We start from the raw sequence: 27,218 nt of genomic DNA, 5'->3' as shown, positions 1-27,218 counted from the left end.
AGTGTTTCCAGGGAGAAGAGACCACTCAAAAGCTGTCTTTAGGGCAGGTGGCTGGCTTCCACAGTGTGCCCACCCTGCCTCAGAGTCTACCAGTATGATGCCCTTAGAACAGAGGGCCTGGCTAACCTCGAGATACAAGTTAGATCTTTAAGTTGGCCAACCAGCCTTATATAAAGTGGTCCTTACCATCTCTCAGGCATGATTTAGCACTTTTTCCCTGAAGGAGTTTTGATTTTTCTCCCCAACCTCCTCACCCCTGTCAAAAAAAAAAAACCACTATGTGACCAGAAGCTTATTGTTTTCTTGAAGCCAGTCGCTATCCAACAGTGTGTTTTCTCAAGCTTGCAGGCCATATTCAGTTTCTACCAAATGCCACTATCCCAGGACTACAAACAACGCTGCCAAACAGATAAACACGCACAGAAAGACACCTATGAGCTGACACGCCTACGGCTCTGGTCCAAGCCAAGGGCTCAGGATCCCAACAAGGGCACAGCAGGTTTGGGATGAGGGGTCTGGCAGCCAGGAACTGCCACCTCACAACCTTCTCTGTGTGGGGCTGCAGTGTCCCCTGAGTTAACCATGTCCCTGATGATAGCCCCTGAGCTCTGGCTGACTTCTCTCTCCTGGTGGGAGGCACAGGCAGTCTGGCACAGCCCCGAGGAAGGATGGAGTATGAGCCCACCAGCTGCTTTCCAGTAAGATGCCTGCCTCCTTCTTGTTCCCACTGCACAGAGGCCACACCTGATCACGCCCTTGTTCCCATGACCACTGACACCTGCACAATCTGCTGATATCATATGCCTGGGGAAGGGCTCTTCTATGCAACACTGCCCCTCCTGCCTCTCGGCTTGGGACACTGGGCTTCACTATTTGCCAACGTTGCCTCCTCACAGTCATCTCAGACTCCTCCTTCCACAACCCCTGAACCCAGTACCTGTGCCAGGTGGATGCCCACTCTGCCTAGGCACAGTACACGCCTACCCTTTCCTTCCCACTCCTTTGCCACCATCTTTGTTCACCTGTTGCCATCTCTCTCCTAGACTAGACAGAGACTCCTAAGGACTCTCTGCCATCACCTGCCTCAGCCCCTCTTGAGTCCCACCTTTGCCAACAAGCCCTTCTCCCTGATGCAAACATCCTGGGTGGTGGGGGTGGGGGGTGGTTCCCAATGACCCTAAGTTAAGTGAAAACTTTCTGCCTGCTTGTAAGATCTTTGGGACTTGCTGCCAGGGTTCAAATCTCAGCACCTCTATGATCTAGAGGAGTGACCTTACACAATTTATCCAACTTCCTGCAGCCTCCATTTCTTCATCTGCATAATGGGGATAACAGTGGCACCTTTCCATACGATGGTACAGAAATTTAGTGACTGCATTCTAGCAAAGCTTCTTGACGCAGTGTTGGCATATAAGTGATAGAGTGATACAGTGTGGGACCGAAGCCTCAATGTGGAGACAAGCATGCCCACACTCCAGAGGCTCAAAACACCACTGCAGGTGCTAGCACAAGAAGCCCCCAGTCTCCCAACAACTGTCACCCATTCCCTCTCTAGCATATTAAAGACTAGAGACCAAAAAGAAAATCAAGAGTCACCCTGGCCCAGCATGTCAGTCTAGAAAGGACACCATAGTGTCTCTTCCTCTAGGCTAGTTCTTCGTAGTCCTCCAAAACCAGGCAAGGGCCCCAGGAGAACCACGCATGGGGCTGGGTGAGGTGAGCACTGGCAGACTAAGTAGGGTCTGGATTCCCAGCCCCAACATTCAAAGAGAAGTACAACTGCAGGCCTGGAGCTGCTTGGAGCACAGTGAGACCTCAAGGTCATGAGCTTTGGGGATCACCACTCAGGTCCCTGGGGTTAGGGACAGACAGGAACAGAAATCAATGTCTGTTCCTGCCTACAGAATCTTGAAGGAGGAGAGAGGGGTGCTGGCCTGAGCTGCCCGTGTCAGCAGTTGGGCAGCATGAGGTCCACTCTGTAGCAGGTAGATGCCACACTCCCGAGGCAGAAGGAGGCTGCAGGGTGCAGGAACCCCAAGAGGCTTTGAAAGAACCTGAGCGTGAGGGCTATGGCTGTCTGCAGGGCCTGAACTAGAAGGGGCTGCAGGTACACACAGGCAGGAGTAACAGGGGATGACCTCAGGGTGGACCTTGCACACTCACAAGCCAACCTGCACTTGGGTGCCAGCTGCAACACTGTGTGTTGACCACAGTGAGAGAACTAAAAAGAGCACCAGAAGGAGAAAAACATTTGCCCTTGGCCTTTACTGCCTCCTTCCCCAGCCCCAGGGCCATGGATACACCAGCTGCAGGACCCTAAGAGGGAGAAGGACCCTAAAAGAGTAGATGGTGCAGGCTTCTCCAGCCCAGGCCCCTGAGCCACTGTTAGGCCTGAGCAGGGTGGGAGGGGTGAGAAGGTGAAAAGCTTCAGGTGGATATGGATAAGCTTCAGGTGGATACAGAATCACAGTTTTGATTTAGATCAGGCTAAACTTTTGAAGGAGCCCTGGTGGTGCAGTGGTTAAGTGCTTGGCTGCTAACCAAAAGGTCAGTAATTTGAATCTACTAGCTGCCCCTTAGAAACCCTATGGGGCAGTTCTGTTCTATCCTAGAGGGTCACTATGAGTTGGAATCAACTCGACAGCAATGGGTTTGTTTGTTCTTTCGGGGGGTTATTTTTTGTTTGTCTTTTTGGTAAACTTTTGAAAATCTGAAAAATGAGGCCATATTCTAGTAGTAGATGATACAGGCTATAGGATCTGCCCAACACATCTTCCAGGAAAAGGGAATCAGCAGAGACATGACTATAATCCACCAAGATCAACTCATTCAATAAATGGGCCTCATTAAGAGGGGCGGATTATCCAATAAGTGAGGTAAGCCTACATACGGGCTTACTTGTGCATATGTACTAACGTGTAGTGTGAACAATTTCACATTTTTTCACCACACCGAAGACTCTGTTTCTGTGTATGGCTGGCATATTTCTCCCAATCTCACAGCACCTTCTACAGAATCAAAGCCTCTTTTCAAATTTACAGTCCTTGACAGAAGCTGATGACCCAGTAAGCAAGGTAAGCACGGGCTTACTTGTCCTTACTTACTAAAACATAGTGAACAATTTCACATGGGTTTCATCACATTAATAAGTAAGCACAAGTAAGCCTGTGCTTACCTTGCTTATTGGATAATCCACCCCTGGCTGCATGTCATCATTTTCATTCTTATTGTCATTTACTTGGTGAAAATGGAAATGGTCAGGAAAAAAGAGTAAGAGAGCAGTAAAACAAACAAAAAAAGTGAAGAGACATCATACAAGACTGAGTTCATTCCTTTTCCCCTTTCCTAGAGGACCTCAAATATGAGGGGCGGGCAGAACTTAGAATTCCTCAGTGTCCCTCCAGCTGTGAGCTCTGGAAAGAATAGAAATGGAGCCAAAGCTCAGGGCCTGAGAGATGATGCCAGGGGAAGACAGATCCATCCCATCACATTCCTAAATGGAGATTTGGGCAGCAATGGGGTATTTTTTTTTTCCATATAACAATACTCACTAGATATCTTTTATGACTGTTTCCTAAATGTTTATTAAATTTCTTTCTGAACTGTTAGGCCATCAGTAGCCATATCCCGTGGAACAACCAGGGGAGCTGTGTGTGAGTTCACTGATTAAGGCATTACATAATAGAAGCAAAGATGGAGAGGCTATGTCTCACATACTTTGGACATGTTATCAGGAGGAACCAGTCCCTGGAGAAGGACATCATGCTTGGTAAAGTAGAGGATAACCAAAAAAAAGAGGAAGATCCTCAACAAGATGGATTGACACAGTGGCTGCAACAATGGGCTTGAGCATAACGATTGTGAGGATGGTACAGTACTGGGCAGTGTTTTGTTCTGTTGAACACAGGGTCTCTATGGGTTGGAATCGACTTGATGGCACTTAACAACAACATGGAAATGAAAGGAGTGTCTGGGTGGTCCAAATGGTTAATGTGCTTGGCTGCTAACTGAAAGGCTGGAGGTTTGAGTCCACCCAGAGGTACCTTGGAAGAAAGGTCTGGCAATCCACTTCCGAAAAATGAGCCATTGAAAACCCTATGGAGTATAGTTCTACTCTGACATGCCATCATTTAGAGTCAACTTGACAGCAATTGGTACCATTGGTACTAGTCCTGAGATGGAAATGACCAGGAGTAAATTACAAATGCATCCCTGTAGAAATGGTGGTATAAGAGAAAATAAATATAAACAGCAATTAAGTTCTTAAGTATACCAGATTAAAACTTTATAAAAACTTATTGAAAATGATATTCTTAATACTGTCATCCCATTTTGGAAGTACACAATACATCCAATAATTCTTGGTTTTACATTAGCATCCCAGAAGACATGCTGGTCAAATTAGTATTGATTTCAGATCAAAAGACCTGTGGCAAAACCTAGAGATTTCACCTTGCTTCACTAACAGAATGTACAGATTGCAAGAAAAATTAATAAATCGTAATCTCCTGCCTTGGGCAGAACAGAGATGTCAGACTTAGGAAGACGAGAAAGTATTAAGAGAGGGATTTGCTTTCAACGAGCTCAACAATGTTTTCTTTTTCCCCTTTGGTGGGAAAAAAGGGAGAGGACTGTATTAAGTTCTCCCCACCAAAGTGTGAAAAAAAAGAACAAACTCGAGTTGGGATCCTAAGATAAAAACCGGGGAACAAGAAGTTGTATAGAAAGCCATACACTCTGAAACACATCACAGTGCTTACTGATAAGCCCGTTCTATTTCTGTGTACTTTTGTAAATAACTGAGAAGCAGTGAAACCTGACTACCCAGCTTTCAGTACGAGCCCATAACTGATTGGAGCAGAGCAGAGCTCTGAAAATTCTCAGGAAAACGAACTCAAAACCCTTCACTTGGGGCCAAGAGCTCACATAAAATCATGGTTCAGAGAAAGACAACATAGGTGATGGTCCCCACACCTGATGTCTTACAAAATACATCCGATTTCTGTGCCTGTACTGTGACTAGGCAGTACTTCAGCAGAATCTAGAAGTTATCACTACAACTGGTGTATATTTGCTAAACATTATTTTCAGTAAAAACCAGTTGCCGTAGAGTTGGCCCTGACTCATGGCAACCTGTGTGTATCAGAGTAGAACTGTGCTCCATAGGGTTTTCGATGGCTGATTTTTCAGAAGTAGATAACCATGGCTTTCTTCCAAGGCACTTCCGGGTACACTTGGACCTCCAACCTTTTGATTGGCAGCTGAGTGCTTCAACCGTTTGCACCACCTAGGGACTCCAAACCATACATTTACCACCTCGAACGGGATCACTTAATGATCTTATTTCTGTCTCTGCTAATAAACAGAGCTTCCACTGCCAAAAATACATGGAAATGACACTTTATTTAAGATGACTTTAATTAAAGACACCCTTAGCAAAAAACAGCAGCCAGTACCTTACTTCCACAGAGGTTGAAAGACACAAAAACACATGCAGAAAAAGAGGCCTGAGCCAGTGTGTTTCAATATGAGCATTTTTCAGGCTAAGTGTTAAGCCTCAGGTGCCTTTAATTCTCTGCTGAAAATATGACACTTGATAACCTCATCGTGAACTGCTTCTCAAAATAGGGACTGGGCCTCCCAGTGGATCCCTGGACTAGAGAAACCTGAGCTGTGTGGGCTCTGGTGGAGCAGCCCCAGGTGCTGCCTCCCTCTCCTTCTCAGTCCTTCTTCAGACCTCAGCCCTCCACCCCAGAGCTCAAACTGCCCAGCAAAGCCACACAGGGCCATCAGGCTCTGGGTCTACTTCACAATCAGCACAGATAACGAAGAGTTAAAAACAAAGAAAACTAGCCAATTTAACTCCAGAAAACACCAAGCTGGATTAAACCAAGGGCACGCATCTCAGATTCACCTGGACTTAACAGTTGATGAAACACTGGACTTGGGGCCTTGTAAGAGGCAACAGGCCTTCCTGGGCCTCATTTCTTTTCGTAAAAAAAAAAAGGAAGGAAGGGGTGAGGAAGGGAGGGAGGGAGGAAACAAGGAAGTGAGGGAGGGACTGGATTCTATTTCCAAGGGCTGATCCACCCTCAAAGCACTGCCTCCCTCCACCCTTATCTCTACTAGTCCTAAAGGACAATTTACCGACTTCAGAAAGTTCCTAATTACAAAGATTTTTATCCTAAGCATCACATTTTCTTCCAGTCTCTATCACTGTACTAAGGCAATTAGGTCCAATCTGTCTACAACCCAAAAAGAAGCACACCATCTTTTTTGTCATAACACTACAGGTCTACAAGTTAAATCCTGTAAGTTTCATATTGTGAAGGAGCCCTGGTGGCGCAGTGGTTAAGCGTTCAGCTGCTAACCAAACCTACCAGCTGTTCCACAGGGGAAAGATGTGGCAGTCTGCTTCTGTGAAGGTTTACAGCCTTAGAAACCCTACGGGCAATTCTACTCTGTCCTACGGGGTCACTATGAGTCAGAATTGGCTGGATGGCAATAGGTTCATATTGTGATACCCCAGATTCTGCGGACAGGTTCATTCTTGTGATAACCATGTTGTTCCCGATTTGATGGAGAAATTCAGGTATTGGGTCTGTTATTCTAGAACTTGTGAAAAGGCAAGGATCTGAAGTAAGCTCCTCCATGTTGTTACTAAGCCAGCCCAGCTCCTTAAGTTCTTTTTCTTCCTCAAGGAACTCCTATTGAGGCCCTGCTTTTAGCCCCACTCACCTCAAACAATTAAACATAAAAGCTGTTTTGGGGTACAGAATCTTTATTGCAAGCTTATGATTTCCAACCAGACCAATTGCCATTGAGTCGACTCCAACTCATGGTAACCCCATGTGTGTCAGAGTACTGTGTGCTCCACAGAGTGTTCAGTGGCTGATTTTTGAGAAGTAGATCAACAGTCCTTTCTTCTGAGGCGCCTCTAGGCGGACTCAAACCTCCAACTTTTCAGTTAGCAGCCAAGCACTTTAACTGTTTGCACCACCGAGGAACTCCTTGTGATTTCCAGGTGATTTTATCACCTCAACCCAAAGCCAAACACTGAAAAAGGAACCCCTGATTATCTATGATCTTTAAAAAACCTTCTATCTGCCCACGACCACCTAGGATTTTTCCTTGGATACCCTATACTTAGGGGCAGATTCAGGCTTAGAGGCACCCACAGATTAATAGTCTGTCTTAAGAGAAAGGCCACAAAAGTACACCACAAAATTAGGTGGGAACACAGATGTGGCCATGTCTTAGCTGCCTCAGGGAATACAAAAGAGCAGCCCTTCCTATCTCAGGTCTCTTCCAGCCCAATCCACCACAATGCCACTCTTCAGGCCTCAGATGCCCCCCACCCCAACTTCAAGTTCTTCTCACTCCAAAACACTTCAGTTTGGCTGAACAAAAGAGCCATTTGCTTCCTTAGCATCACAAGAAAGTCTGAGCAGACACTCTTAAATTTCCTTTAATAGGAACTGTTGTTATGGTGGTTGTTGTTAGCCCCCAGCAGGCCCCCAACTCATAGTGATTCCATGCACAACATACAAAACACTGCCTGGTTTGGCACCATCCCCATGATCAGTTGGGGATCGAACCTTGTGATCCATGGGGTTTTCACTAGCTGATATTTGGAAGTAGATCACTAGGCCTTTCTTTGCAGTCCATCACAGTCTGGAAGATCCTCAGAAAACTGTTCAATATCATAGCAACACTCAGGCTTCCACTGACAGAAAGGTGGTGGCTATGCATGAGGTGACTGACCAGGAACCAAATCCGGGTCTCCCCCACGGAGAGTGGGAATTCTATCACTGAACCGCTAATGAATCCCTTACACTGGGACTGTTGCTGCTCTTGTTATGTGCCACTGAGTTGATTTCAACTCACAGAGACCCCATGTGACAGAGGAGAACTGCCTATAGTGTTTACTAGGCTGTAACCTTTACAGAGGAGCCCTGGTGGCGCAATGGTTAAATGCTAGAGTGCTAACCAAAAAGTAGGCAGTCTGAACCCACCAGCCGCTCCATGGGAGGAAAGATCTGGCAATATGCTCCTGTAAAGATTTTGTTGTTAGGTACTGTAGAGTCAGTTCCAACTGACAGCGACCCTATGTACAAGAGAACAAAACGCTGACCATCCTGCACTATCCTCTCAATCATTGCTATGTTCGAACCAGTTGTTACAGCCATCTGGATATGTCAATCCATCTTGTCTTAGTTATCTAGTGCTGCTGTAACAGAAGTACCATAAATGAATGGCTGTAACAAAGAGAAATTTATTCTCTCACAGTCTAGGAGGCTAGAAGTCCAAATTCAGGATGCCAGCCCCAGGAGAAGGCTTTCTCTCTCCGTGGGCTCTGGGGGAAGGTCCTAGTCATCAATCTTCCCTGGTTGAACTGCTTCTCAGCACAGGGATGCCAGATCCATAGGACAAGCTATGCTCCCAGAGCTTCTCTCTCCACTATATGAGGTCCCTCTGTCTTTCTGCTGGCTTCTCTCTTTTATATCTCAAAAGAGATTGGCTTAAGACACAACCTAATCTTATAGATTGAGTCCTGCCACATTAACATCGCTGCCTCTAATCCTGCCTCATTAACGACACACAGGAAAATCATATCAGATGACAAAATGGTGGAAAATTACACCATACTGGGAATCATGGACTACCCAAGCTGACAGATATTTTGGGATCAGACAATTCAGTCCATGACACATCTCATTAAAGGTCTTCCTCTTTTTCACTGACCCTCTACTTTACCAAGCATGATGTTCTTCTCCCAGGACTGGTCCCTCTTGATTACATGTCCAAATTATAAGAGATGAAGCCTTCCCATCCTTGCTTCTAAGGAGCATTCTGGCTTTACTTCTTCCAAGACAGTTTCATTCCTTCTTCTGGAAGTCCATGGTATAGTCAATATTCTTCACCAACACCATAATTCAAAGGCACCTATTCTTCTTCAGTCTTCCTTATCCATTGTCCAGCTTAGGCATGCATATGAGGCTACTGAAAATACCATGGCTTGGGTCAGGCACACTTAGTCCTCAAAGTGACATCTCTGCACTTTAACACTTTGAAGAGGTCTTTTGCAGCAGATCTACCCAATGTAATACATCGTTTGATTTCTTGACTGCTGCTTCCATGGGTGTTGATGGTGGATTCAAGTAAAATGAAATCCTTGAAGACTTCAATATTTTCTCTGCTTATCATGATGTTCCTCATTGGTCCAGTTGCGAGGATTTTTCTTTTCTTCCTGTTGAGGTGTAAACCATACTAAAGGCTGTAGTCTTTGATCTTCATCAGTAAGTGCTTCAAATCCCTCTCGCTTTCAGCAAGCAAGGTTGTGTCATCTGCATATCACAGGTTGTTCATGAGTCTTCTTTCAGTCCTGGTGCCACCATTCTTCTTCATACAGTCCAGCTTCTTGGGTTATTTGCTCAGCATACAGATTGAATAAGTATATAAAAGGATACAACCGTGATGCATACCTTTTCCTATTTTAAACCACCCAGTATCCCCCTATTCTGTTCAAAGTGCCTGTTGGTCTATGTATAAGTTCTGTATGACCACAATTAAGTGTTCTGGAATTCCTATTCTTTGCAGTGTTATCCATAATTTGTTATCATAAAGATTCACAGCCTCAGAAACCCTATGGCACGGCTCTACTCTGTTCTATAGGGTCGCTATGAGTTGGAACCAACTCGATGGCACACAAAAACAACAATTTTTATAAGAGCAGATAGCCCGATCTTTTCCCCTGTGGTGCCATTAACCTTTAGGTTAGCAGTCAAGCACTTAACCATTGCACCACCAGCGCTCCTATAAAGGAACAAACAAAAAACTCAAAGCTGCTGTCATCGAGGCCATTCTGACTCATAGGCATCATGTAAGACAGAGCAGAACTTCCCCACAAGATTTCCAAGGCTGTAGTCTTCATGGAAGCCAATTGCCACATCTTTCTCCCGTGGAGCATCTGGTGGGTTCAAACCGCTGACCTTTCAGTTAGCAGCCAAGAACTTAAGCACCGAACTACCAGGGTTCTTTTAAATAGGAACTACATTCCCCTGGTAGCACAGTGGGTAAGAGCTATGGCTACTAACCAAAAGGTTGGCATTTTGAATCCACCAACCACTCCCTGGAAACCCTATGGGGAAGTTCTACTCTATCCTATAGGGTCACTATGATTTGCAATGGAATTGAAAGCAACTGGTTTTGTTTTGTTTTGTTACACTCCCCAAAAGGGAGTTACGTTTTCAAATCAATTCTCCCCTCTTAGGTGGACATGAACCATATTCTCACTCAGTCTGCCTCCAAAGGGAGATGAAAACTAATGTTACTGAGACCTAAAATGTACCAATATTTGATGTATTTTACATGATTAGGCATGAATTACTATCCCCACTTCACAGATGAGGAAATAAAGGGTCAGAGTCGAGGTGGCTTACTAGATGTCCAACACAGTATGTGTGGTGGGAAGATCAAAAATAATCCTGGTTTCTGTCTGAAAGTGACTTAAAACATACTAGGGGACTTAGACATGAAAAAACAAGTAGGACAACAGGTGCTAGACAGAGAAACAAAAAATCGTATGGGCCATGAAAAGGAAAAAAATAATCGGTTCTTCCAGGGGAGCCCCAGGAAGGCTTCACAAGAGAGAGATCTGCAAGCAGTGACTGCAGTCACGAGACTGATAAGGTGAGGCAGTGGGCTCCAGGTGAAAGAAGGTCGAGAAAGCAGCAGGTGCCAACGAGGTGTGAGCAGCCAAGTAGTCTGGGTGGGGCTGTATTCACCCTCCTAGTGAACAAGGTTTCTCAAGAGCTTAGGATTTTGTTACCCACAACTCATGACTGGCACCTTGTAGTTTTTACTGCTTATTGTTCATACGGAAACCCTGGTAGTGTGTAGTGGTTAAGTGCTATGGCTGCTAACCAAAAGGTCAGCAGTTCGAATCTGCCAGGCACTCCTTGGAAACCCCATGTGGCAGTTCTACTCTGTCCTGTAGGGTCGCTATGAGTCAGAATTGGCTCGACGGCAGTGGGTTTGGTTTGTTTTTTTTTTACTGTTCATAATGCCAGTCCAAATTCAACGTTCTTTATTTAACTTAAATTCAGAGTGAAAAATCAGTTGGTTTGGAATTGACTCTGACTCACAGCAAGCCCATGTGTGTCACAATAGAACTGTGCTCCATAGGGTTTTCAATGACTGACTTTTTTCAAAGTAGATCGCCGGGCTTTTATTGGGAGGCATCTCTGAAGGGACTTGAACTTTCAACCATTCGGTTAGCAGTGGAGCATGTTAACCATTGCTACCACCCAGGGGCTCCAAATTCAGAGTAGTAACCATGGAAAAAGTATGGGTGCTGAGGTGGGAGCAATGTAAGTTGAAATCTTGGGTTAGTTACTTATAACTGTTTCTGCAGCTCAGATTCTTCATCTGTAAAAGGAGAATACAAATGCCTATTTTCAAGGGAGGTGTATATTATATAAAATAATGTATTGAAGGCATCTGGTACACAGAACACACACACAGATTTGTTCACAGTGAATGCAGCTGCAATTAGCTTTCTAAACTACACCTCGGACACATCTCCATCTTGTAACCCTCAGACCCCACTCTGGCCAGTCAGAGCCCCCAAAACATTCTCTCCCCAGCACCATGGTCATTTTTAGACTCAGGGTGCCGGGAGTCTGGCCTCTTACAATTGGAGCTTGGGCTGGCCCGGCGTGCACAGGAAACCCCTCATCTGCCCACGTGCTGGGGCTCATCCGCACCAGGTGCCTACTCAACTCTGCCCTGGGTCTGCACACTGTGGCCCCAGCCAGTCCCAGGAATATCCCCTTCCTTGTGCTTTCTGATAGCCTACTCTTGCCATTTACTTCTTTGAAATCAAAACAGAAATAATGAAGCAAAATGCCAACCTCAGGGGCTTGTGTATGGAAGTTATTCAATATGGCGGGCTAGACGGTGTTCCCTGCACTCCACCCAGGAATCCACCATCTGGTTCCAAGTAGTCCCCTATGCTTTCATGTAGCTCTTAGCAAAATAATGTGTAACTATTTTTAGTAGCATTGTATGATATTTTCAAAGTTAAAACTTAAAAATTTTTTAAGCTTAACTCTAGCCTACTAATAACAACCAAGAATTTAAGCAAATAAAGCAGTCCACTTCTCTATGTCCTCATAACAACGTATTGAAAGACAGATTTGTGCTTCCTATGTTCAACCAGAAATTATACCGAGACATCACAAAAATCGTTCAAAATGCAAATAGCAATAATGTTCAAAAAAACTAATTCTGCTAAAATGTATCAGCTTAATTATATTTAGGCTTTGTTGATCTCAATACACATAACTGTAATGAGATCAATTTTTTTCAACAAAAAAATTTTCTTTTTTTTAATGTTATAGAAGAACCTGCAGTAACAAATTATGCCGCATGAATGTACAGTTCTGTCAGGAGCTTTTAAAATCTTACCATGTGGTATTTCTAAAAAAGTACAGCATCATTACCCTAGTTTCTCCATTCTAAGCTGCCAAAAGGTCAGCAGTTCGAATCTACAAGCAGCTCCTTGGAAACCCTATAGGGCAGTTCTACTCTGTCCTATGGAAACCCTGACAGAGTAGAACTGCCCTATATTGACTCGAAGGCAATGTTTTTTTTTTTTTTTTTAACTCTGTCCTGTAGGGTTGCTATGAGTCAGAATTGACTCAACGGAAAAAGGTTACAGGCCAAGCTGCCTTTTACTACCTGATCTGCCCTCATTAAAAACAAAAGAAAAAAGAAAAAAACTTTCAATGGAGGGATTCCAAGAGCCACCTCTATTTCAGAAACATTAACATGTTAGTAAGAAAACAAAAGATGTATTAGAATAAAAGAAATAGAGTAATATTTACGTGGTGTTTTTATGTCATGGACTTTTCCAAGAAGGCACTACAGGACTGAAGTTCTTGAGGCTCTGGCATTCATCTTTCTGACAGCTGCTGGGACCCACAGACCCAGTCCAAACAGTGGTGGCTGATGTCACAGGTGGCTTTGTTGACACCTGAGGGCTGCCAGGTCCACGGCCCTCTGTGATATTCCCCTCAAGTACCAAAGGGAAATGAGGAAGGAAAAGGAAATTCCACCCATATCCATTCTGACCAGCACGCCCAGGCGAGCCACCAAACTGACAGTTGATCATGTCTGAGAGAGGACTCTGGGGCTACTTCCTCTGCTTAGGTCAGAGGTCAACTTCTCAGAGAGGGTGGAGTCCACACACTTGTGCCCACAGGCGTGAAGGGTCTGCCACAGCCACCACAAGGCCCTCAGTGATACTGGTTTCCTTTAATATGCTAAATTTGGTCATCTTTACATATCTTTAAAATATGGGTGTTAGGTGAATATCTCTCACACATGCGTAAATGAGGGCAAAGTAACAGCGCTCTCCTTTGGAGCAGGGGTGGCTGTACTAAAGAAAAACACCTCCACTCTTTGGTCCTTCTTATCATCCCCTCCACAAGCCAGGGCCCATGAGGGTGATACCCCTGGCTCTAGCCTCTTTTCAGTAAGATGGCCTAAGTCAATGCCACTTGAAGAAAAACCATTCTAACAACAGAGGAGCCAATTTCTAATTTTTCTTGTAAAAGCTCCTTTTCAGCTTTTCAAAGCAGCATCCCAGGGCAGATAAGCCCCCGGGCACTCACGGTGCAGACCAGCTGAAACCCACACCAACTGCTTCTTTAAAGGCCTCCGAACTTTCTATTTTCTTCTAATTTTCATGAGAGTGGGGTATGAGCAAATGCTAGAAGTAAACAGCCAGGCAGGGCCAGCCAGGGGGCCTCGTTAACTAAGCGCCCAGCCCCTTTGTCACTCAAAGCATCATTCAGACCCAAAGGATAGGTGTGGTGACCTCCCAGGTGTGGTAACACTCATACCATTCTTTTTTACAAAATGAAAATGCTGCTTCTTTTCTCAAATTAAAGCAAAGGAAATAAAAATCATTTTATTGCAGTCCTTTTTTTTTTTTTTTTTCTATTTTACTCAAGGCGTGGGTTTAGGATGTATCCAGTGGTCACTTCCCACCAGCCCCCTCTCACCCATCACACTCCTGTGCACTGAAGTCATGGTACCGTTGCCACCACCAACCCAACAGCTGCCATTTCCTCTGCAGAAAATTCTCACCTCTTGTTCTCCTGGAACTTGGCCTTATCCCTAACGGTCCGGCTCAGGAAATCCTTCTTCCACCAAGCCTTCTGTTCAGATTCCCATGTAGAGGAAGCCACAACTGTTCCAGGCCCGTGGCCCTCCACCCTGGGTGTACCCTTATGCAGGGGTGCACTAATGTTGGCTTCCACTGGCTTATGAGAGCCAAATGTTAAGTTTTCAGGAATGTTAGTAACACACTCATTATTTAAAATGATATTGTATTTGAGGGGAGAGGATGAAGCACAGGGGATTTTTAGGGCAGTGAAACTATGCTTCATGATACTGTAATGGTGCACAATGACATGAATTTTTTCAGTGCACAGGACTACACAACAGGAGGAGTGAACCCTAATGTAAACTACGGACTTTAGTTAATACTAACGTATCAATACTGGTTTATCAGCTGTAACAAATGTACCACACCACTGCATGAGGTTATAATAGGAGAAAATGCATCCAAGGGAGGGGAGGAATGGGATTTCTCAGTACTTTCTGCTCAGTCTTTCTGTAAACCTAAAACTGCTCTAAAAAATAATCTATTAAAAATTAAATATCAATTTATGATTAAATAAATTATATTAAAAACAAAGGTAATAAATACTCAGCACTCAAACCAAGAAAACCAAACCCGTTGCCGTCGAGTTGATTCTGACTCATAGTGACCCTATCAAAAACTAACCCCACTGCTGTCGAATCAATTGCGACTCATAGTGACCCTATAGGACAGAATAGAACTGCCCCACAGGGTTTCCAAGGAGCGCCTGGGGGATTCAAAATGCCAACCTTCTGTTTAGCAGCCATAGCTCTCAACCACTACACCACCAGGGTTTCCATATACTTCCTAATTATTTTAGCTCCGTAGGGTTTTCTTGGCTATAAACTTTCAGAAGCAGATTGCATAGAATACAATAAAACATACTAAATGAGAGAGCTACTAAATTGATTCTATCTACACCTAGCCATTAATAAGAGGCCAGAGAGAGAGGAGAAAAGAATTACCAGATCCTCCTCCCAAGCTTCCTTCCTGGGAGGGCTGTCTCCTGACCTCTAACTCAGGGCCCATGATTGGGCAACACCACTGGAGAAGCCTAGGAATGCTACTGGAGAAGCCTAACAATACCTGCATTTATTTCCGTGAATGTGATTAACGAGTTTTGTCCAATAGCAAAATGCAGAATTTTCTGTGTGTGTGTGTGTTTTTTTTTCCCCCTCATTTCCCAAAGAAAATGCTAATAAAGCTCTTTGGGAATCATTTTATCACTGAACAGCAACAAAGGGCTGACCCTCCCCACTAGTAAAGGGAATATCCTCCTCACTTCTCCAACCACCAATTCACTAACTTGTAGAATTCTACACCCCACTGCTCCCCATTCCTAGGCCCCTCACTTTTTTTATTCTTCCCAGTTCCACCTGATGAGACCACTGCCAAGCCAAGAAGCAACTTCTGGATTGCTCCTTACTAGGTATGATCCTTGTTTCATGTTGCTCTCACGCTTACAGTTCTGAGGCTCAGGTTTTCAAATTCAAGGCAGGGAGAATGTAGGGTGGGTTAACAAACCATCAAGATGAATTAAACCCGTGCTTCCTTCAAATATCATGCACCACTCAAGAGAATGGAATTAACCAAGTGAGAGAAATGCTGCCATTGCTCTTGACATTGTCTTTAATAACATCAATTATATAATTGTATAGCAGACCCAAATGGAATTCAATTTTTTTAATTTATGAAGAGTTTGAAGACATTTCTAATCCACGTGCTGAGTAAACTAAAAAAAAAAAAAAAAGAGTAACTTGAGCTTTCACATGATTCGCAGCCCAGCATGAAGGCTGCCCTTCTATGGGAGGCCAAATGGTATGGCTGTGTATTAAAACCCATGCCGTAAAAGCAAACACTGGGTCAGAATCAGAATGCCCTCTCACCTCCACTTGATTCTTTTTCCTGTTTATTCATCTTCCTCTCCTCCACCTGTTCTTGTTGTTAGGTGCCATCAAGTCAGTTCCAACTCATGACAACCCTATGTACAACAGAACAAAACACTGCCCAGTCCTGCAACATCCTCACAATTGTTGTTGTATTTCAGCCCATCATTGCAGCCACTGTGTCAATCTATCTCATTGAGGTCTTGCTCTTTTTCACTGACCCTTTACCTTACCAAGCATGATGTCCTTTCCTCAGGGACTGGTCCCTTCTGATAACATGTCCAAAGTATGTGAAACAAAGTCTTGCTGTTCTCACTTCCAAGGGGCATTTGGAATTTCTTCCAAGACGGACTTGTTCATTCTTCTGGCAGTCCATGGTATATTCAATATTCTTTGCCAACACCATAATTCAAAGGCATCAATTCTTCTCTGGTTTCTTTACTCACTGTCTAGCTTTTGCATGCAGGTGAGGCAGTTGAAAATATCATGGCTTGGGTCAGGCACACCTTAGTCCTCAAAGTGGCATCCTTGCTTTACAACACTCTAAAGAGTTCTTTTTACAGCAGGCTTGCCCAGTGCAATACATTGTTTGATTTCTTAACTGCTACTACCATGGGCATTGATTGTGGATCCATGTAAAATGAAATCCTTGACAACTTCAATCTTTTCTCCATTCATCATGATGTTGCTTATTGGTCCAGCTGTGAGGATTTTTGTTTTCTTTATGTTGATGTGTAATCCACACTGAAGGCTGTAGTCTTATCTTCATCAGTAAGTGCTTCAAGTCCTCAGGTTGTGTCATTTGCATACTGCAAGTTGTTAATGAGTCTTCCACCAATCTTGATGCCATATTCTTCTTCATATAGTCCAGCTTCTTGGATTATTTGCTCAGCATACAGATTGAAAAATTGTATCTTGAGTGCCTTCCAACCTGAGGGGCTCATCTTCTGGGAATATATCAATGTTCCACTCCTATTCATAAGGTTTTCACTGGTCAGTTTTTTCAAAAGTAGGCCTCCAGGTCCTTATTCCTAGTCTGTCTTAGTCTGTAAACTCCACTGAAACCTGTCCACCAGAGTGACCACACTGGTATTTGAAATACCAGTGGCATAGCTTCCAGTATCACAGTAACATGCAAACCACCAGAGTACAAGAAACTGACAGACTCAGGGTGGCACCTCTGTCTACCCTGTCAAAATTAGAAGTAATTTCTGCAACCTCTAAATCATGATTCCAATTTTGTGGGGCTTTTTTTAAGCACTTTCTCAATAGCTCTGCAGTTATTCTTGTACTGATCTCTCTCCTCTGCTGGAGTGAAAGCTTTTTCCCCTTATTGTACTCTGAAACTACCAGAGGAACTAAGGAGAGCTTACTGAAAGTAGGTGTTCAGTGCATATCTGTGAAATGAACCAATTACATCCAACTGTTGCCATTAAGCCAATTCTGACTCCTTATGACCCTAGAGGACAGAGTAGAAGTGTCTCCATAGGGTTTCGAAGGCTATAATCTTCATGAGCAGACTGCCACATCTTTCTCCCTAACAGTGGCTGGCGGGATAGAACCACCAACTTTTCAGTAGCAGCCAAGAGCTTAACCACTACACCATCAGGGCTACTTTAATTACATCCATAGAATATGTAATTCTAAATGCAACTTTATACATTCCATGAGCATGTATTAAGAACTGACCATACGCAGGGTATTTCCTGCAGAGTTTGTGACTTAAAGCATCCTATAATGTTTGACTTCAGACCTCATGAGGCTTATGTTGTTGTTGTTATATGCCGTCGAGTTGGTTCTAACTCATAGCAACCCTGTGTACAACAGAACGAAATGCTGCCCAGTCCTGTGCCATCCTCACAATCGTTGTTATGCTTGAGCCCATTGTTGCAGCCACAGTATCAATCCATCTCATTGAGGGTCTTCCTCTTTTTCGCTGACCCTCTACTTTCCCAAGCATGATGTCCTTCTCCAAGGACTGATTCCTCCTGATAACGTGTCCAAAGTATATGAGACGTAGTCTTACCAAGCTTGCTTCCAGCATCACCGCAATGGGCAAGCCCCCACAGTCTGGCAAAATAACAGACACATGGGGGCCTGAAGCTTACAGTCTGTTAGAAGTGATAACACAGACACAAGCATTTGCAATAAAAGAAAAATAAGTTTCCATGGAGTCAATTTTGACTCATGGCGACCCTATGTGTGTCACAGTAGAACTGTGCTCTATGGGTCTTCAATGGCTGATTTTTCAGAAGTAAGATCGCCAGACCCTTCTTCCAAGAGGCCTCTGGGTGGTCTTGAAGCTCCAACCTTTTGGTTAGCAGTCAGGTGTGTTAACCATTGGCAATACCCAGGGACTCCAATAAAATAAGCATGTGATTAAATAATGTAAGATATGCAAAAAGCACTTTGTAAACACTAAAGCACTATTCAAATGTTGATATTTTCAAAATATTATTATTATCTTAACTATGCAAAGTACTGTATGGAACACAAAATTAGGTAAGAGTTAATTCCTGCGTGCGGAGTTACTTAAAATTTGGTAAGAAAATTATTTTAATATAAATTTTACATTACGCAAGGGCTTAATTTTCAATATGGCAACATTTATGCAAATGAAAAGTAAGACATATATGAATTGTAGCAGGTAGCATGCATCATTGATTTTTAAGTGGGAAGGATTAAAAATATCTGGTAACATTTAGAAAATAGTTCACACTTCTTTTTACCACTCCATGAACAATTTTTAAAAATTAAACCATCTAGTCTTCATGCAGAAAAGAAGGTTAAGCATCTCAATTTCCTACTTGAAATAAAAGGACTGTATTAAGAATATAGCACTTCACTCTGTAGATTTGGTGCAGAGAGGCAAATGCCTGAGCATGTCTATGCAGGGGGAAGCTGAAAAAGCAGGGCCATACTCTTCCCTCTTTCTCCCTGGCAGCACTGGAGCCCATAAACAGCAAGGCAGCCTTGCCCAGCACTGCAGTTTTCTCAGCCACCCACTGTAACTGTTGCTCATTGTAAATGGGGCACATTTTGCCAAACAACTCCTGCCATCCCCACCAACATTTCCTTCTCTCACCTGCGCTTCTGGCCAGTCCTCTGCTTCCCCCTCCAGTCATGAGTCACTCCCTAAAATTTCAGGAGTGAACCTCGCCACTGTCCTCCCGGCCTCACCTGTGGCATCCAGCCCAGCCCTGGCCCTGACCCTGCTCCCAGCCCCAGCAGTGGCAGGAGATTGATGCCTGTACCCAACATGGCACACAGGTGTGGCATTGGATAATGGCCATATAACTTCTCATCACCCTGACAGAATGCATTAAATGCTGAGGAAGTGTGAAAGGTGTTTATGAGGGAAAAGAAAATCTGTGATTGTGGTTGTCCCTCTAAGAAGTCCTTGGCTTGAAAGTGGTTCCTATCACCTGTAAGCATCTGGCCTTACTTGTAGAACACTTCTCAAGTCTGGTAAGAACACCCGGGCTTTTTTCATTCAGGTGACTCATTTACATTTTTAATTATTTTAGAATTACCTAAGACGGCAGTGGGTTTGGTTTTTTGGTGGTTTAAGAAATGAACACATTGGGGAAGGATTGAAAAAGAAATTCATGTGTGCTTCTCAAACAGTCAGCAGGCAGAGGAGGCGGCTTTGGGATTACCAGGCTATATCCACTGCCATGGAGGGTGGCAGGGTTGGGCTCTAATTCAGGCCAAAGTGAACTTCACCCCCCACTGACCGTGTACTTACACTGCTCCAGGCCTTTCCGTGGAGGTCATTTCATTTAACTTTCCTGCTAGGTATTTTAAGTTGCGTTAATTTGGACATGGAGATTCAGGCAAGCCAAGAAACTTTACGTAAAATATTATGCTGAGTGCATCAGAGCCAGTACTACTATTACCTCTCCTCTGAGGCCATAAGAACAGGCAATCCAAACCAAATCTGTTGCCGTCAAGTTCATTCTGATTCGTAGCAATCCTGTAGGACTGAGTAGAATTGTCCCACAGGGTTTCCAAGGAGCAGCTGGTGGATTCAAACTGCTGACCCTTTGGTTAGCAGTCAAGCTCCTAACCATTGCGCCATAAGAACTGTGCCAAGAGGAAGCACTGTTTGCCCCCAGACCAGTTTTGAACCTTGAAATGGTTATCATCTGGCTAATGAGTCTCTCTGGTCCTAGTAGAACAGTCTAAAAAAATTACTTCCTCCCCTGGACATGCCTCTCAATACCCTTGAAAAGATACAAAGAGGTAGTTCTTGCAGACAGGTAAGTTTATTCATCATACAGGGATTTTTCGCCATTTTAACGAAAAAAGGGCTCCCTCCATGTCTCTGTCCTCACTATTGATTTATCCTAAATGTTGGGACACATGTCATCCAGTAGCCCTCCAAGTATAGACTAGGTAGTCATCATTCATGCAAATATAAGTCCCAATGGCATGAAGGGAATCCACTAGTTTCAAATGAAGCAAAACAGATATGATAGCTGGCACCTATGTATGTGCCAAGCAGAGTGCTGGGTTCTAGGAATACGGAGATAAAAGGACATGACTCCTATCCCCATGGAGCTCAAGGTTCACAGGCCATCTACGAGGGTGAGATTAAATGAGGTGGTCCTGTGAGGCTGTGAAGAGCCTGGGCTTTGCACCCTGACTGCCAAGGCTCCTGTTCCAGCCCCACGAACATCAACAACATGATCCCAGGTAAGCTGTCTGACTTCTCTCTGCCTCGTTTTTAGAGCACCAACCTCACAGGGTTGTTCTGAGGATCAGTCAAGTTAATAACACTGAAGAGATTCCGCTTCAAACAGCACCTGGCACATAACAAGCTCTCCATTTGATCTAGCTATCATAGGATAAGGTAGTCAGAGTTTGTTAAGGGTTGGTGGTTTTCAGTATAACAAAAATGGAAACATTTCAGAGGGTAAAAAATCTGAGGCAGATACATAACTATGTCTCAGGAAAGCTTGAAAAAAGGGACCTTAGGATAGGACCATATTGTTGGCCACAAGGAAGGTATGCTCCCAAGGGAACATGAAGACTGGAGCCTGACTCAAGACCAGAGCACAAGGAGAGATTTAAGATCAGACACCCAGATAAGAACCAGAATTAAACCTGGGCAATCACAACCACAGAGTTAAAAAGAGGAAAAAACACCAAACTGAAAGCCAAGAGCCAAAAGCTACAAGTAACTACGATGCTTTGCAAAAATGGGAGAGGTCTCAAAAGAATAGCAGGGAACAGGTCGCTCCAGCTAGATCTCAGAAGTCTCTGGTGTATGGGAAGTAATGAGCCCACTTTAATATTGCCCCTCAGAAGATGTACTATCTGTGCCAGGGATAAAGGATCAGCTGACGTTTTTGATTCAGCCTGAGCCCCCAACAGTAGAGGGGCTTTACTACTAAGATGCTAGATGCCAGAACAAACCTTCCCCAGGCCACAATGGTCCTTTGTGAGGAGGACATATGTTTCCAGGAGTTTGGGGTGGAAATGGCACTATAAATCCGTAACTCAGACAAATAGAACTTGCCAGATCTTATTAAACTGAAGTCCCTAGGATGTAGTTTCCTAGTATAAGGAAGGTTCTTTTTTCAAGCAATGGGGGTCATACTACATTGGTAAACTGTAGATAACCTGGTAAAGAAAAGCACATTTCTAGAACTGAGGGACTACATTAAAATGGACTTGAGACTTAGCTGGCAAGCCAAACGCGTGGCCAGTTATGTGCACAAGAAGGAAACAGATGTTCTTCTCTTACCCTCTGAACTCACTCTGTCAATATGCAATAATATTTCATCAGTGTCTTCTTGCTTCTGTACAATAATTAAACTGAAGTTGTGTGCCAGAAATTCATTTCAGATCAGCTTCAATTCACGTGGGGGAAGTTATCCGAGCATTTAATTGCTTCAGCTGTACAGTATATTTAAAACCCAGAGAGGAGCCCCTGAGTCTTAGGGCCCTGTGTGCCTCCACTAACTCATCTCTGCCAGCCCAGGCTCAGCATCTCTGCAAACAGTAAGCACGCCAGAACTTCAGGGATCAGAGTCATTCAGGATCAGCTGACACCTCTGAACATCTGCCTCTCACAGAAGCACACAGCTCAGACACCCCTCAACACCTGAGGAAGGAGCTCCTCCTCCTTCCCCTTCCTGTCTGCCAGGCTAAATCACAGGCCTTGTACCCCACAGATCAGAGGTCATCAACGCAGTTCAGGAAATAACGGGGCTGCTGCTGCTAGAGTGACTCGGAGAAAAACTATGAACTTTCATGTTTTTATTCGTCATTTGCTGGGCCCTTTCACGTTCTCAGTGGTGTTGTCTCTTCATCTCACCCATACCCAGTGGGATCATGTTCTCTGCTCACTCTCAACTATCAAAACCTGCCTCCAGTACAGGACTTTCAGAGGTTCTTTCCAGGAAGGTATAAGTGACGGATATGACTATACCTCCTCTGGGAGAGCTGCAGACTTAAAAGGGAATAGGAATTAATTTTTAAATTTTTAGACTTTGAGACAGAACTAGTTAACTGGTTGAAAGAAACTGTAGCTGTTTTTTTTTTTTTTTTGAGGTAAGTGCACAAAGGTGGACAACTGGACAGGTAGAGGCAAGGTGGCTCATGAAAGCATCTGTGAACCTTCCCATGGATGAGGCACTTGCTCCCCTACCTCCTGGAAAATGAAGACATTTCTAGGGCACTATATGTCTTTCTCCTTGACCTACTCGAGGTGGATCTCTAGAAGTCTGCATTACTCTGGTCGATTCTTACCATATTTGATGCTGATGGAATCATTGTGAGGCAGACTGGTCACTTGAATTACTATTAAATAAGACCAAAAAAAGGTCTTTAAGTTTTTTAAAAGCATGCTTTGCACACAGAATTGTAAACTTACTACCGTGAAGCAGGTCAACACAGGAGTTTATTGTAAAGAAAAATTAATATACTTGCACATTCCTACAATGCTGTGAGCTTCTAGACTAAGATGGACTAAGAAGAAATGCCCGGCAATTGATTTCCAAAAATCAGCTTACGAAGACCCTATGGGACCCAACAGTCTGATCCACAACCCATCATGGGGATGGCGCAGGAAGGTACAGCATTCATTCTGCTGTGTGCTTGATCAACACGCGTGGGGGGCTGACTTGATGGCAGCTAACAACAAGAACTGTACACTTTGTGAAATGGTTATACTTCTCAAAACTTACATATAAAGCAATACTGTGCTGTCCTTGGCTTATAATATGAAATAGGAGTTTGTTTGTTTTTTTAAATAGGAAAACTCCACTTACTTGGAATTCATGTGGATGAAGAATGCCCTGATCCACAGGGCTTAGAGCTACTCAAGCAAACAGAAGAAAGCACTTCAGAATAGCCCATCAAGCTGTATCCCAGCTCAAAAAAATTGTATGGCTGTCTGCCTGCTTTTTTTAATCTATCCTCACACTCAGCTAGAAGGCACAAGATAGACTGGCTGTGGGGATCTAAAATGTGTATTTTGAAAGCATGTAACACACACATTGATAAACTGTCCTCCATTTATAAAATGGAGAACAAATGGTTTTTTGGAGATTGTTTTCTAATAACACAAAATATCTTCGCTTGTTGTTTCTATCAGTTTTCACACTTCTTAACCTAGCCCATCTTTGTAAACCATGCAAATATATGTTTAAATCTAGAAGAACTGGAAAAAATATTTTTAATTGTAAAAATATTTTGAAAATAAAAATAAAAGAAGATTTGGATAGAATAATTGCCACAGACACAAAAATGCTGCCCACCGATTAGGCTGGATGTTAAGGAGCAAATTATTCAATTCACCTCAAAAGCTACAGAAGTATCACAAATAAAAACTGTATTAAAACAAATTTTACAACCTTTATGTCACTGAAAATAACTCACCTTTTCCAGGTGTTATAGCAGGTCAAATCCCAATGGCCTGATATTTCTAAAATGCTGGGATAAACTGAGTTGATGAAGACTCATTCCGAATGTGAGCTTTGTAAAGCATTTATTTATCAAAGTCTGCTTTTATGCCTATCCAATAAATTTAAATGATGGAACTTTTGAACCAATTTGTTCTCTTGTCTCAAATGGACTTACTGCTGCGTCTCAGATGCAGACAGAGGATATTTCTGAAAGGAGGCAGGTGAGTGAGAGGGAGGTTCTATCCAGCGAGCCACCATGGGTCTCTGCATTCCAACAGGGAACATTAGGACGTGACGTCCCAGAAAGAAGGGGTTTAAGGGTGTCACGGAAAATAGAATCTTTGATAGGCAAGGGAATGAGATGACAACAACAAACAAACAAAATTGACTGCCAAACCTTAAGCATGAGATGTTCCTAGAAATAAATTCTCTTTCCACATCCTTCCCACAGGACATATGCCTGAAAAGCTGGACATAAACCCATTTTTATACAATGAGTCACGTTTTAAATGTGGGCAGAGGAAGGAATCCTGAAATGAATCTTTGTTGATTCTTTCAACGGTAGATCATCTGAATTACACAAGAATAGATTCCAACATCACTCCCCTTAAGTTATGTTTTCCTTAAAGTAATAAATTTTATAACTTCTATTTCTCAACATGCCACACTCACATTTCTTTATAACTTCCTTTGCTTCCTGTGCGAAGCCTTGCTTTGATTGTTCTGTTGCTCATCTCTACAAACTTAAATTTACCTTTTTCTCCATTGTCATCACCCTACTGGCCCTTCATTCATCAAAACATGAACAATATGATTCCAGACGATGCTGCCAGGAGTCTGAGGCTTATACTCACAGCCTCTTACAAGTGAGTTCGTGTGATGAAAACTTATTCAATGACACCCCTGAAGATCAACAAATAAATTGAGCAAATACAGCCTACAGTAGCTGGTCCCTTCACCATTTCCACTGAACCTGCTAGTCCGAAGCAGCAAAGCTCCTCACTCTGTGCTAAGCACCTGGACAGTGTGCACCCACCTGGGCAGCCAGGGTGACTCCGACAGGCCCAGAGAATCTTCCCTTCGGCTGGCTTTTATGATGACCAAAGCAAACCTGTTTCTGCTTCCACACTTATTTATATCAGTTGTCCATACTATTACAATTATATAGTTTTGTAAACTGATGAAATGTAAGTCTGGCAATAAAAATAGTTGGTGTTTCCATGAAAACAGTGTTAAATGCTTTGAATACAGCTGATAATAGTTACCATCTTTCTCTGGTTAAGAGCTATGGCTGCTAACCAAAAGGTCAGCAGTTCAAATCTACCAGCCACTCCTTGGAAACCCTATGGAACAGTTTTACTCAGACCTATAGGGTCGCTGTGAGTCAGAACAGACTCTATGGCAACAGGTTTTTTTTTTTTAATCATCTTCGTTTAAAAACATATTCTTGAATTAGACGTAGGCAAGAAAACTATAAAACACAGACTGGGAGGAATTGTAAAAATTTAAAAGGATTTGTTACTCAGATTTATGTGCAAATATTTTTATTTTCTCCCTATATCTTAAAGGAACTGAAACTAAAATTTCCAGTTCATGCATTAATGAAGCTGTTCACTAAAGACACTTCTGAATTGGAACAAGGCAGCCATCCTGACCCAAACAAGGCTCCACGTGCCGAAGCCTGGCTTAGTGAGTGAAGACAGGCTGGATCTCAGCCCCAAGGGTGCCCCGTTACGCTGGGAACCACAGCAAATTGATACACCAGTTTTGCCCATACTCCAAGAGATGGCCTAAGCGCTACCTCAAAGGATTGGCCAATAAACATTATCTCCACGTGTTTTAACTTAAAAAATAATTAAGATATGTATGTGTTACATTTTATGACTCCTTGGTTTAAATGACTTTAAAATAACTGACCAAGTACTGGTCTTATTTGTGATAAAGTGGTTTCACTATTAAATATACCTAATTATTAAAAAACAAAACAAAACTAGTTGTTGTCAAGTCTATTTCAATTCACAGAGACCCCACGTGTGTCTGCGTAGAGATGTGCTCCCTGAGTTTTCCCCTGGTGGAGCAGTGGTTAAGAGTTCGGCTGTTAACCAAAAGGTTGGCAGTTTGAATCTGCCAGTCGCTCCTTGGAAATGCTATGCGGCAGTTCTGTTATGTCCTACAGGGTCATTGTGAGTTGGAATTGACTCAATGGCAGTGGGTTTTTTGATTTTTTAGGGTTTCCAATGGCTGAGTTTTCAAAAGTAGATTGCCAAGCCTTTCTTCTGAGGCCCCTGTGGGTGGACTCAAATCTCCAATCTTTCCATTAGCAGCTGAGTGTGTTAATCGTGCCCCATCCAGGGTTAGTCACATTCTAATAACAGATTTTAATATATAAATTTAAATTGTTAATAATATCTTGAGCAGTGACTGCTAAAAGTTACCAGGGTGGCAGACGGCTTGGGTAATACCTGAAATTAGGACATCTAAAATAGACTGAGGAAAAGACGTCACAAGAGCTTTGTATAATGACATGTCAGGTACGTTGTTTTCCTGTATGCTACATAGCACTTTGGAGCCCTGGTGGCGCAGTGGTTAAGAGCTCAGATGTTAACCAAAAGGTTGGCAGTTCAAATCTACCTTGGAAACCCTATGGAGAAGTTTTACTCTGTCTTATAGAGTCCCTGTGAGTTGGAATTGACTCAATTGGAATGGGTTTGGTTTTGGTTTTCTTGGTACACAGTACTTTACTCTAGGAGCTCAAAAAACAAAATGCATCCTACATTTTATTAGCTCATAAGAGTCCAGGAGTAAAGGCCAAATGTTAATACCTCTGTGCTAAAAACAGGAAATTGCTGATGACAGAGGAATCCCACACTTATATCAAGATACTGCTGGCTACATGAAGGTGTGCCAACTCACACTGCTCACGCGTGAGCATTCTCAAATTACCTACACCATAGGATGCAAACCAAGTCACTACTTGACTTAAAATAGTTTAGAGTCACTTAGAATTTATTTTTAATACTAGTTATGAAGATTTAGATATATCTACACATCAAAATCCTTGATGGAAGGAATTACATCTCTAAATTACACTGAATTCTCAATACTTGATAAAGTACCACATGGCATAGATATCCCTAGACTATACTTTCCTTTAAGAATGTAATTAGCCTGGAGGCAAGAGGGTCATTTAAACCCTAAATA

At 43.2% G+C, this 27,218-nt stretch overlaps 1 protein-coding gene across 3 annotated transcripts in view; it reads right to left on the bottom strand.

The window, feature by feature from the left end:
• Window positions 1-27,218, bottom strand: part of COBL (cordon-bleu WH2 repeat protein) — a 370,310-nt gene that overhangs the window by 275,047 nt on the left and 68,045 nt on the right. Inside the window, exon 1 of one of the 3 annotated variants that reach the window (XM_023544236.2) lies at window positions 12,891-13,993. The exons of the other annotated variants lie outside the window; for them this stretch is intronic. The gene's annotated coding sequence lies outside the window, so the exon portion shown is untranslated. Of the gene's footprint in view, window positions 1-12,890; window positions 13,994-27,218 lie in introns of those variants that run through there. 3 annotated transcript variants of the gene reach the window in all.

Source organism: Loxodonta africana, chromosome 8 (genome assembly GCF_030014295.1).
Source record: "Loxodonta africana isolate mLoxAfr1 chromosome 8, mLoxAfr1.hap2, whole genome shotgun sequence".
NCBI lineage: Eukaryota > Metazoa > Chordata > Mammalia > Proboscidea > Elephantidae > Loxodonta > Loxodonta africana.
The sequence above is the reverse complement of the archived record's forward strand: the minus strand, read 5'-3'. Positions and strand labels throughout refer to the sequence as shown.